Genomic DNA, 13,578 nt, shown 5'->3' on the forward strand with positions numbered 1-13,578 from the left:
GATTGAAAGAACTGAGAGGTCTTTACTGAAGCTTCTACAAGGAATTATACATTCACTCCAGTTGTATTCATTTTCCAGAAATCTGCACTGCCCTAGCTCAAACTGAAACTTTAATAAGATCTTACTATAAGGGAATGCATGCTTAAACAGCTAAAAATAGAAAGATGAAAATATTAGTAATGTAAATAATGATCATAAGTAAGCAACATAAGGCAGGAGGGATGGCTCAGCAGTGAGGAGCTCTTGCTGCTCTTGCAAGTAATTGGTCTCAATTGTCAGTGTTTAACTGGGACCCACTACTATCAATTGCTATAAGTTCATGAGTTCTGAACGCATCTTTGGACTACTGTGATAATCAGGCACACAAGAGGTTCATATTCATGCATGCAATCAAAATACTCATATTCAGTAAAAATTAAAAACAGATCCCAGATTGCAGAGCTGATTGCATACTGTGACTAATCAGCAGGGTAGCAGAGACTGCACAGTGACAAATAGTTGGAACTGTTGGCCCCCAAACACCATTGACTGTGTTTACCAGGTGATAAGAAACCCAATGATGAGAAAAAAAAAATTGGGTTCAACCTCAGAGCACCCAGCTAATCCCTGGAAAATGTCCTGGGCTGTTTAGGCAGGAGTAAGGTTTTCAAGCAAATAGACCCAAGAGGCATGTCCTGATCACCTTCCCGGCTGAACTGTGCACTCCAGGGCACCAGAGACTGGGATCCCCAGTCTTGAGAAAACCCCACAGGGAAGGAAGCAAGTGGATCTGACCTCAGGTCACCCAGTCTATCGCTGGAAAAGGTCCTGTAGACTTGTGGGTGTACAGCAGCCAGCCCTGAGTGGGGCTCCAGCTGCCAGCTCTGTGCACCTGACTCTCTGTCACAGACAGAACTGTGTGCCCCAGGGCACTAGAGTCTGGGTTTCTCTGTTGGAAGAAAATTCCACAAAGAGGGAAACAGCAGGTCCCAGCTTAGAGCACTCAGATGACCCCCACCACCACTACCACCACCACACACAGGAATGTTCTCAGGAAAAGTTCTCAGGTTCCTGCCAGTCACCAGCTTGGAGCAACAACTCACAAGCGAGTGCCTACGCACTCTACACACCCCCGAACAGTATAGACTGGGTCTTCCTGTAGGGAGAAAACCCAAAGTTGGGGGAAAATATCTGGCCCTACCTCAGGGCCAGAAACTTTTCTAGCCCAGAATTTCTGGTTATCCACAGGCTCCAGACTCTAGCTTCCTGCTGTACACATGAGAGTGGTGCTCGCCTGCCACTGATTACCACTTGGGTACTGGGGCACAGAGCTCCAAACTCAGACCTACAGAAGCCTGGGTTCCCCAAGATCAACCCCCAGATACAGCTCCAAAGGACAACCAGTTTTCCCTAACTAAACTGATTAAACCACAAGGCAACCAGGTTACAGCAGCAGCTTACTAAATTTACAGCAAGAAACCCAGCAGCAGGGCAGCTGTCTCCAGGACTTCTCTGGATGAGAGGATAGTCCCCTTTACTAACAAAGGCCACAATTACTATTCAGGTCTGCATGCCTGTGGTGAGCTGTGGCAATTCCTGAAAATCACCTGCCATTCAGTGACCATACCCAAAAAGCTGAGGAGGTCTCCTTTGGGAAAAATCATCTTCCTGCCAAGGGGATTTGACCCACAACAGGATTCCAGGAAGTAACAGAAACAAACACCCAATACCTAAGATAGCCAAATGGGTAGAGGCCTGTGTAAAGGCTCAACCAACAAAAGACAGAGCAATGTGGCATCTCCAGAACCCAGTTATCCAGGAGCAAGCAGCCCTGGATACCCCAGTGTAAATGAAATTCAAGAAGATGACCTTACATCTGTGCTTATGAACAGGAAAATAGAGGAAACAAATACACTGCGTAAAGATCTAGAGGAAGATAAAGTCAAACATATTATTTCTATCTGCAAAGAAATGGAAGAAGATAAAGTCAAACAGATTATGGACATCCAAAAAGAAATACAGGAAGTTGCAGCCAAACAATTGTGTCCTTTAGAGAGGAAATATTTAAATCACTGAAAGAAGTTAAAGAAACAGATGATTGTTCAAACAAACAGCTGAAGGAATTGAAGGAGAATACAGTCAGCAAGGTGAAGGAAATCAATAAAAAAGGCTCAAGATATGATGATAGAATTGGAAAAATTAAAGAAAACACAAATGGAGGAAATTGTGGAGAGAAAGAAGTTAGGAAAGAAAACAGGAACTACAGAGGTAAACATATCCAATATACTCTGAGAGATGGAAGAAAGAATCTCAGGTGTGAAAGACACAATGGAAGAAATCAATCTATCCATCAAAGAAAATGTTAAATCTAAAAAAATTTTGACAGAGACCATCCAAGAAATCCAAGACAACATGAAAAGACAAAACCTAAGAAAAATAAGAATAGAGGAAAAAGAAGATTCCCTCCTCCAAGACCCAGAAAATATTTTCAGCAAAATCATAGAAGAAAATTTCCCCAACTTAAAATAGAGGCCTGTAAGAATACAAGAGACCTACAGAATACCCAATAAATTAGACCATAAAAGAAAATCCTCACACCACATAATAAACAGTAAGTATACAGAACAAAGAAAAACTACTAAAAGCTTCAAGGGAAAAAGGCCTAGTAACATATAATGGCAAACCTATCAGAATCACACCTGACTTCTCAACAGAGACTATGAACGCCAGAAGTGTCTGACCAGTTATCATGCAGACCCTAAGAGAACACAGATGTCCGCCCAGGCTACTATACCCAGCAAAAGTCTCAGTCATTATAATGGAGCAAACAAGATATTTAATAACAAAAACAAATTTAAACAATACCTACCCACAAATCCAGAGGTACAGAAGCTCCTAGAAAGAAAACTATAACCCAGGAAAGCTAACTAAATTCAGGAAAAGACAGGGAATAAATAATGTCATTACAGGAAAACTAAAAGTAACCAAGCACACAAGCACAGTATCACAACCAATATCAAAATAAAAGGAACTAACAGCCACTGCAGGTTAATTTCCCTCAACATCAAATCACTTAACTCTCCAATAAAGACACAGACTAACAGAATGGATACGTAAACAGGACCCAACAATCTGTTGGATACAAGAAACACATCTAAGTCACAAAGGTAGACATTACATAAGAGTAAAGAGCTGGAAGGGTCCAAGAAAACGGACCTAAGAAACAAGCAGGAGTAGCCATTCTAATATCAAATAAAATATATTTTCAACCAAAATTAATCAAAAGACATGAGGAAGGTCATTTCATACTCATCAAAGGAAAATTCTGCCAAGAAGTAATCACAGTTCTGAACATCTATGCCTCAAATACAAAGGTACCCACGATTGTAAAAGAAACATTAATAAAACCTAAACCACACACAGATCCCCATACATTACTAGTGGAGGCTTCAACACCCTACTCTTAACAAAGTACAGGTCAACAAAACAGAAATTAAAATATATATATATATATATATATCTAACAGAGGTCATGAATCAAATGGACCTAACAGACATCTACAGAACCTTACACCCAAACACAAAAGAATTTACTTCTCAGCACCTCATGGAACCTTCTCCAAAATAGACCATATCGTTGGTCACAAAGTGAGCCTCAACAGATACAAAAAGATTGAAATAATCCCTTGTATACTATCTAATTACCATGGACTAAAGCTGGACCTCAACAACAACAGAAATAGTAAAAAGCCTACACACACATGGAAACTGGACAACTCACTACTAAACGACAGCTGGGTAAGGGAAGAAATAAAGAAAGAAATTAAAGTCTTTCTAGAATTCAATTAAAATGAAGACACAACATACCCAAACATATGGGACATGATGAAAACAGTACTAAGAGGAAAGTTCATAGCACGAAGTGTCTTCAATAAGAAATTTGTAACATCTCATATAATCAACTTAATGATTAATAATTATTAATTTACTTAATAATCAACCTAAAAGCCCTAGAAAAAAAGAAGCAGACACAGCAAAAAGGAATAGAAACCTGGAAATAATCAAACTCAGGAGTGAAATCAGTAAATTAGAAACAAATAAAACATTTCAAAGAATCAATATAACCAAGAGCTGGTTCTTTGAGAAAATCAAGAAGATAGACAAACCCTTAGCCAAACTAATGAAAAGGCAGAGAGACACTATCCAAATTAACAAAATCAGAAATGAAAACAGGGACAAAACAAAAGACACTGAGGAAATCCAAACAATCGTTATGATTTATTTCAAAAGTCTTTATGCCACACAATTTGAAAATCTAAATGAAATGGACAATTTTCTTGGTTGATTCAACTTACCAAGGCTGAATCAAGACCAGGTAAATCAATAAAATATTTCTGTATCCACTAAGGAAATAGAAACATTCATCAAAAGTTTCCAATCCACAAAAAGCTCAGGGCCAGATGGTTTCAGTGAAGAATTCTACCAGACCTTCAAATAAGAGGTAACTCCAGCTCTCTTCAATCTATTCCACAAAATAGAAACAAAAGGAACACTACCAAACTCATTCACTGAAGCCACAGTCACCTTGTAACCTAAACCTCACAAATACACAACCATGAAAGATAATTTCAGGCCAATCTCCCTTATAAACATTGATGCAAAAATACTCAACAAAATACTTTGAAAACCCAATACAAGAACACATCAAATATATCATCCACTATGACCATATAGGCTTCATGCCAGGTATGCCGGGGTGGTTCAATATACAAAAATCCATCAATGTAATCTACCATATTAAAAAATTGAAAGAAAAAAACACATGATAATCTCCTTAGATGCTGAAAAAGCATCTGAAAAACTCCAGCATCCATTCATGTTTAAAGTCTTGGAGAGATCAGGGATACAAGGCACATACCTAAACATAGTAAAGGCAATATACAGCAAGCCTATAGCCAATATCCAGCTAAATGGAGAGAAACTTAAATCAATCCCACTGAAATCAGGGACAAGACAAGGCTTCCCACTCTCTCCATATCTCTTCAATATAGTTCTGGAAGTCCTTGCTAGAGCAATAAGACACTTGAAGGAGATCAAGGGGATACAAATTGGAAAGGAAGAAGTCAAATTATCACTATTTGCAGATGATATGATAGTATACTCGAGTAACTCCAAAAATTCTACCAGAGAACTCCTACAGGTGATAAACACCTTTGGTAAAGGGGCTGGATACAAAATTAACTCAAAAAAATCAGTAGCCCTCCTGTATACAAAAGACAAAAGAGCTGAGAAAGAATTTAGGGAACCAACACCCTTCACAATAGCCCCAAAGGACATAAAGTATCTTGGTGTGACCATAACCAAGCAAGTGAAAGACTTGTATGAAAAAAAATTTCAAGTCTCTGAAGAAAGAATTAGAAGATTTCAGAAGATGGAACTATCTTCCATGTTCATAGTTTGGCAGGATTAACATAGTAAAATTGGACATCTTACCAAAAGCAATCAACAGATTCAATGCAATTTCCATCAAAATACCAACAGAATACTTTGCAGACCTTGATAGAAGATTTCTCAACTTCATATGGGATGAAATGAAAGCAGTCCTTAGAGGAGTGTTAACAGCACTAAAGGCCTTCGTAAGCTATTGGAGACATCCCATACAATCAACTTAATGGCACACCTAAAAGCCCTAGGAAAAAAGAAGCATGCAAACCCAGCAGGAGTAGACCACTAGGAAAAACCAAACTCAGGACTGAAATCAATAAATTAGAAACAAAGATAATAATTCAAAGAATCGAAGAAACCAAGAGGTAGTTCTTTGAGAAAATCAAAAACACAGACAAACTCTTAGCCAAACTAAGTAAATGGCAGAAAGATACTATCCAAATCCACAAAGTCTGAAAGAAAGATCTAACAGACACTGAGAAAATCCAAAGAACCATTAACTCTTATGTCAAAAGCCTATATGACACAAAATTTGAAAATCTACAATTCTCTTTAGATTCCACTTACCAAAGTTGAATCAATTCAGGTAAAGATATTAAATAGTCTTATAGTGCTTAAGACAATAGAGGCAGCCACCAAAATACTCCCAACCAAAAAATTCCAAGGGCCAGATCATTTCAGAGCAGAATTCTACAAGACCTTCAAAGAAGAGCGAATACTGATATTCTCCAAATTATTCCACAAAATAGAAATGTATGCAACATGAACAAATTCCTTTTGTAAGACCACAGTCACCTTGATGAATCCTCAAAGCTCCCCAAAAAGAAAGAGAATTTCAGAGCAATCTCTTTTATGAACAATGATGTAAAAATACTCAATAAAATACTCGCAAATCAAATCCAAGAACATATCAAAGATATCATCCACCATAACCAAGTAATCTTCATCCCAGGCATGCAGGGGTGGTAAAGTATATAGAATCCATCAATGTAATCCACCATATAAACAAATTGAAAAAAAACCACAACAACACAGGACCAGTTTCTTAGATGCTGAAAAAGCATTTGACAACATACAACAGTTATTCTTGTTTACAGTCCTGGAGAGACCAGGGACAAAGGCACATATCTAAAAATAGTAAAGACAGTATACAGAAATCCTATAGCTAACATCAAACTAAATGAAAAGAAGGTTAAATCAATTCTACTGGACTCAAGGACAAGACAAGGCTACACACTCTCTCCAAATCTCTTCAATATAGTACTCAAAGTCCTATCTAGGGCAATAAGACAACTAACAGAGATCAAGGGGACACAAATTGATAAGAAAGAAGTCAAATATCACTATTCACAGATGACATGACAGTATACAAAAATGACCCCAAAAATTCTACTGTAGGAAATGCCTACAGTTGAAAAACACTTCAGCAAAGTAGCTGGATATAAAGTTAACTAAAAAACAAAAATCAGTAGCACTCTTGTATACAAAAGACAAATGGACTGAGAAAGAATTAGGAAAATAACACAGTTTACAATAGCCAGGAAAAAAAAAAACAACATAATATATCTTGATGTTATCCTCACAAGCCAGTGAAAAACCTATATGAAAAAAAAAAAAAAACTTCAAGTCTCTGAAGAAAGAAATTGAAAAAGATACCAGAAGATAGAAATATCTCTCATGCTCATGGATCAGTAGGATCAACATAACAAAAATTGCCATGGTACCAAAAACAATATACAGATTCAATGATATTCCTATCAAAATATCAAAACAATTCCTTAAGGAACTCGAGAAAAACAATTCTCAGTTTTATATGGAAAAATAAAAAAGACAGAATAGCTAAAACAATCCTGTACAATAGCAGATCTTCAGTAGGTATCACCATTCTTCATCTCAAGCTCTACTATAAATCAATAGTAATAAAAACTGCACAGTACTGGAATAAAGACAGAATGGTGGATGAATGGAATTGAAGTGAAGATCCATAAATAAACCCACACACCTATGGACACTTGATTTTCATCAAAGAATCCAAAACCATGCAATGGAAAAAGGACAGCATCTTCAACAAATGGTGCAGGTCTAACTGGAAGTCCACATGTGGAAAAATAAAAGTAGATCCTGCAGTAAACTAAAGTTCAAGTTGATCAAAGACTTTCAACATAAAACCAGATATGCAAAATCTGTTAGAAGAAAAAGTGGGAAAGAGCCTTGATGTCATTGGCATAGAGGATAACTTCCTATACAGAATACCAAGAGCACTGGCTCTAAAATCAACAATTAATAAATAGGATCTCGTGAAATGAAAAGATTCTATGAAGCAAAGAACTTTGTCAATAGAACAAAATGACAACCTACAGCCTGAGAAAGACATTCTCCAACACTACAAACAACAGAGAGCTCTCTAAAGAGCTCTATAAATAACAAACAAAATATATAAATAGCGCTATAAATTAAACTCCAACAAACCAAATAATGCACTTTCAAACTGGGGTACAGAACTAAACAGAGAATTCTCTACAGAGGAATATCAAATGGTGGAAAACACTTAAATAAATGCTCAATATCCATAGTCATCATGGAAATGCAAATCAAAACTACACTGACATTCCATCTTAAACCCATCATGGCTAAGAAAAAAACCTGAAATGACAGCATGTGCTAGTTAGAATGTGAAGAAAGAGGAACACTCCTCCATTGCTGGTGGGAGTGCAACTTATACAACCACTTTAGGAATCAATCTGATACTTTCTCAGACAATTGGAAATAGTATTACTTCAAGACCCAGCTATACCATTCCTGGGCATATAACAAAAAGATGCTCCACCATTTAACAAAGACATTTGTTCAACTATGTTCATAGCATCTATATTCATAATAGCCAGAATGGTGAAACAACCTACATGTCTCTCAACTGAACAATGGTGACAGAAATTGTGGTATATTTACATAATGCAATGCTACTCATGTATTTAAAATAGGAAACCATGAAATTTTCAGACAAGTGGATAGAACTACAAATGATCATCCTAAGTGAGGTAACCCTGAAGCAGAAAGACATGCATGGTATATAATCTTTTGTAAGTGGATAATAGCCAGAATACAGGATAAATGTACTGCAATCCACAGACCTAAAGGAGCTAAATTAAAAGGAGGACCCTATGAAGGATGCTCAATTCTCATTCAAAAGGGCAAATAGAATCGACACCAGAAGTGACTAAAGAGAGGGAACAGAGTGAGAGCTTAACATACATGTCCTCTGAAAGTCTCTACCAAGCAGGGGATCAAAGCAGATGCTAAGACTCACAGCCAAACTTTGAGCAGAGCACAGGGGGGTCATAGGAAAGTCTTGGGGGATAGAAAGACCCATATCTGACAGGACCTCCATAAGAAGACCAACAAGGACAACAAATCTGGGGCCATTGGGACTTGCAGAGACTGATGGACCCACCAAAGACCATTCATGAAGAGGAACCAGACCTCTGCTCAGATATAGCTGATAGGCAGCTCAGTCTCCATGTTCAATCCATAGTAAGGGGAGAAGGTGCTGGCTTTGACATGGACTCTTTTGTCTGCTATTTGATCATTTCTCCTTGGTGGAGGGGGCATTGCTACACCACAGAGGAAGAGGATGCAGGAAGTCCTAGTGAGACTTGATAGGCTGGGATCAGATGGTAGGAGAGGAGGGTTCCCTGTATCTGAGATATAGGAAGTGGGATAAGGAGGAAAGAAGAATGGATGGTGAGACAAGGAAGAGTCAAGGGAGAAGATTACAATTGGAATAAGTGGAGAAATTATTTTTTAATTTAATTAATTTATTTATTACAATGTGTTCACTTTGTATCCTTGCCATAGTCCCCTCCATCATCTCCTCCCAGTCCCACCCACCCTCCTTCTTCTGCCCCTATGCCCTTTCTCTAGTCTCCCAATTGGGGAGGAATGCCTTCCCTTCTAGCTTATCAGGTCTCATCAAGGATGGCTGCATCATCTTCCTCTGTGGCCTTGCAAGGCTGCACCACCCAGGAGGAGGTGATCAAAGACTCGAGTTCATGTCAGAGAATTAAAAAAAAACAAATTTAAATTAAAAATAAATTAAATGTGAATAAAACAAACAAATAAAATTAAAAAAAACAAATACAACAGGTAAGAAGAGTGTCACACACCTACTATTCAATGACTCGGAAAGCTCAGATCATGTTAGTGTCATGAGTAAATGGCATCCTAAGAATTTAAATATACTCCCTGTCAAATTTCAAATGCAAGATGTTGATGAAGATCAACACAATAACCTATGCTTACATACAAAACAAAAGAAAATAAATACCTAAAACTCTATATTCCATGCTCAGCAGCCAATGATGGTGATGTTGATGCCAGGCATGTTGGCCTAGATTTAAGCCCAACACTTGACTGGAGTTAGAGTTGTAAGTTCAAAACTAGCCTGGTCTACATACAAACTTTCAGGAAATATCCAGGAACTCTGGGACATTATGACAACACAAAACATGCTGATAATCAGATTAGAAGAAGAAGGATGAGATCAAAGGTCCAGAAGATATTTTCAACAAAATCATACAAGAAAAAATTCTTAACCTAAAGAAGAAGATGTCTATGGAGGCACAAGAAACCAAGAAGCATACAAAACACCAAAGAGACTGGACCAGAAAATAAAGTCCTCTTGGCACAGAATAATTAAAATACAAAACATGCATAACAAAGCAAGAATATGAAAAGCTGCAATGGAAAACAAAACAAAACAACAACAACAAAAACAAACCAAACTAACCAACTAATCAGACAAACCAAAAAAAAAAAAAAAAAAAAAAAAAGGCAGATCTATTGGAATTAATCCTGTATTCTCAGTAAAAAATGCTAGAAGTTGAATGGCTTAGACAGAGTGCTTCTGACTCTAAAAAAACTACAGAAGCCAAGACAAATTACTAACCATGCCCAGAAAGTTTCAATCAGCAAATGAAGAAAATAAGATGTTTCATGATAAGGTCAAATTTAAACAATATGTATCTATAAATATAGCCCAACACAGGGTGCTAAAACCACCACCACCAAAATACCAGGATTTACAATCACTGTTGATATCTTTTAATACCATTGACCCAAATTCACCAATAAAGAGACACAGGCTCACAAAAATGGATGATAAAACAAAATCCACCCTTCTTCTAAATACATCAAACACAGCTTCACATCAAGATAGACATTATCTCAGGGTAAAGGGTTGGAAAAGATATTCCAAATAAATGGATTAGAGTATCAAGCTTGTAAAGCAATTTTAATATCTAACAAAACAGACTTCAAAAACAACTAATCAAAAGATGGCAAAGGACATAACATATTGAAAAAAATATCCAGCAGTATAACATTTCAATACTTAACATCTATGCCCCAAACATAAGAGCACCCAAGTTATAAATGAAACCCTTCTGCAGCTTGCATCACATCCTGGCCCTTATAAACTGATAGAAGACTTCAATATATCATGGACAGGTCCTCCTGACCATACGGAACAGAGAAATGTTCTACCTAACTAACATCAAAAAACTAAATATACCCAAAAGATGTTTACAGAACATCCATCCAAGCACAAAAGATTGTTCCCTCTTCTCAGCAACTCATATATTATTCTCCAAAATTGATGATATATTTGAACAGTGGAAGTCTCAAAAGATATAAGAAACTTGCAATGACCTTCTACATCCTATCAGACCACTAAAGTTTAAAGCAGCACATCACCAATAACAAAAACAATAGAAAGCTTACAAACTCATAGAAATTGAACAACTATCTACTGAATAAAAATGCATCAAAACTGAAACAAAGAAAGAAAATAAAGGCTTTCTAGAAGTCAATGAAATGAATACACAACATATCAAAACTCATAATACACAATGGAAGTGTTGATCGGAAGACAGTTCATACCACTGAGCACATTCAGAAAAAAATAGTCAGAAAGATCTCTTAGTAGCAACTTAACAGCACACCTAAATGCTCTAGAACAAAAAGAAGTAAAAATAACTAAAAGGAGTAGACAGTGAGAAACTACTGAACTGTGTCTTCACTGGTAAAACCGAATGTTTCCACAGGAAAAAAATGGTGGATCCTATCAAAATTGATAATGATTAGATTTGAATAGTAGAGATTTCCCGAATAAGCAGAGGTAACTGTTCATCAGACAGCTTGGTCATTGAATCAAAAAAAAATTATCAAGACTAGTGTTTTCTTCTTAAATAAAAAAGATACTTTTGTTGTTTCATATTAAAAACAGTTAAGAGGTTTAAAATGTTTTAAGTAAATTGAAAGGTATAAACTTGTTTGAGTTGGAATAATTTGGAGTGAATATAACATATTTGAGCAGTGTGGTGATAGACAGTGCCTATAATCCCAGCAGAGACAAGCAGTTCTCTATTAATTAGTTGTTTTCTAAATTCAGGAGTTACAATGACAGGGTGTTGGTGGTTCATAGCCCTAATCCCAGCATTTGGGAGCCACATGCCTTTTACATACTACCTGGGGGGCAGAGGCAGGCACATAGGATTTACAGTGATTTTATTTAAAAGCTGCTTGTAAAAGGCAGGCTGAAAATGAAAGTGAATGCCCTTTATTACCTAGAAATAAATACACTTTAAGGTATATTTGTAAACGTTCACAGATTTTTTAACTTTAATTGAGATATTATACTTTTTCTATTTCCAAAAAAACATTTTGCCCTATAAAAAATATCACATGCCTAAAAAGGTATAATCTTCACCCCTGAATTAGGGATGGGGCAGGGTTTTGATTTAATCTTTTCAGGAGAATAAAATCATACAGCTAAAGAATATGGAGACCACTAGAAACATGAAATTTCTGAAGAAAATGACAGATCACCAAAAGAAAATGTCAAAAGAGGAGTAAACTGGCCAAATAGTATAACTCACCTTCATGTTATCTCTTCTGCATTCTATAGACATAGTGCAAATTGTATTTATGTGATTGCTAAAGAACAATCCAAAACTCTATCTCATATCAGAAAAGCCACCTGGTAAGAAACAAAGGAAAACAGAAAAATAAGGGATGATTCTATTGTCACAAATCTCATAATCTGGCATGATGTGACTTCTGTACTTACCACAAACTTCAATAATCAAGAATGTGTACAGTGTTTGTGAAAGAATGAGGGGGTAAGAGAAAAAGCCAAAAACATAAGCCTAAAATATAGTCAAGTTTACATGAAAAGACATAAGGAAACTCTAGTATGAAAAATGTGCACTGGACCAGAGATACCTTTTATTTCTAACTAATACAAATTAATTAAACACAGATTCCACAATTGTTACAAGACAAACATAAAATGACACCTAAACTGTTATATTTCTGACCCCCCACCTACTACTAACCTCCTTTACAGAGAGTCCTTTTGCTCTGAAAGTCTCTTGGAAAATGGAGGTGATCATAAACCTGGGTTATGTCTTGCAGTCCCTCATGTCCACTTGTGAGTTTAGGCACAGCCCAGCCTTGCCAACACTCACACACAAAAAAAGTTGAAGAATAATTTAGTATCTGTTTCTTGCAGCATGGATTATGTCACAAGATGTGTAATCTGCCCTATTCACTTACCTAAAACCAGGCACACCTGACACTGACAAAATTTTGCATCTCAGAAAATCCTTTTGAACCCAGAAATTGAATTTCCCTGAATCACATCATTGTGCCCAGTGGTAGTTGAAAGGTGAAAAATAAATAAAAAAAAAAAATAATAAGCAAGTGTTGCTTAATGATGACCACCACCACTTTTTTTTTTACCAGTTTCAAAACTATTTATAAAATTTGTTACACAAAACCATGTGTGGAATATAGCATGAGGCATTTCTAGAAATGAGACTTTCAGTTTTCTAATCTATCTATCCAATGCACAGCAAAAGCAATGCCTGGGTGTGCACACTAGATAGTGATACCATAAGCACCACAACTTTCTATTGCCCAAGCCACAGGGTCCCCTCCTCCTTGGACAGTCAACACTCAAGAAGGGTCAGAGGACAAGGATCTCTGCTGAGGTCACCACATGGAAAACAACAAAACCAGAGTCTGAACCACAGTCCATCTCGGTCAAAGCATATCAGGCTGTAATAGCTCAGCAGACCTGCTCTGCCTGGCCTA

The sequence above is a fragment of the Meriones unguiculatus genome (genome assembly GCF_030254825.1).
Source record: "Meriones unguiculatus strain TT.TT164.6M chromosome 13 unlocalized genomic scaffold, Bangor_MerUng_6.1 Chr13_unordered_Scaffold_96, whole genome shotgun sequence".
Lineage (NCBI taxonomy): Eukaryota > Metazoa > Chordata > Mammalia > Rodentia > Muridae > Meriones > Meriones unguiculatus.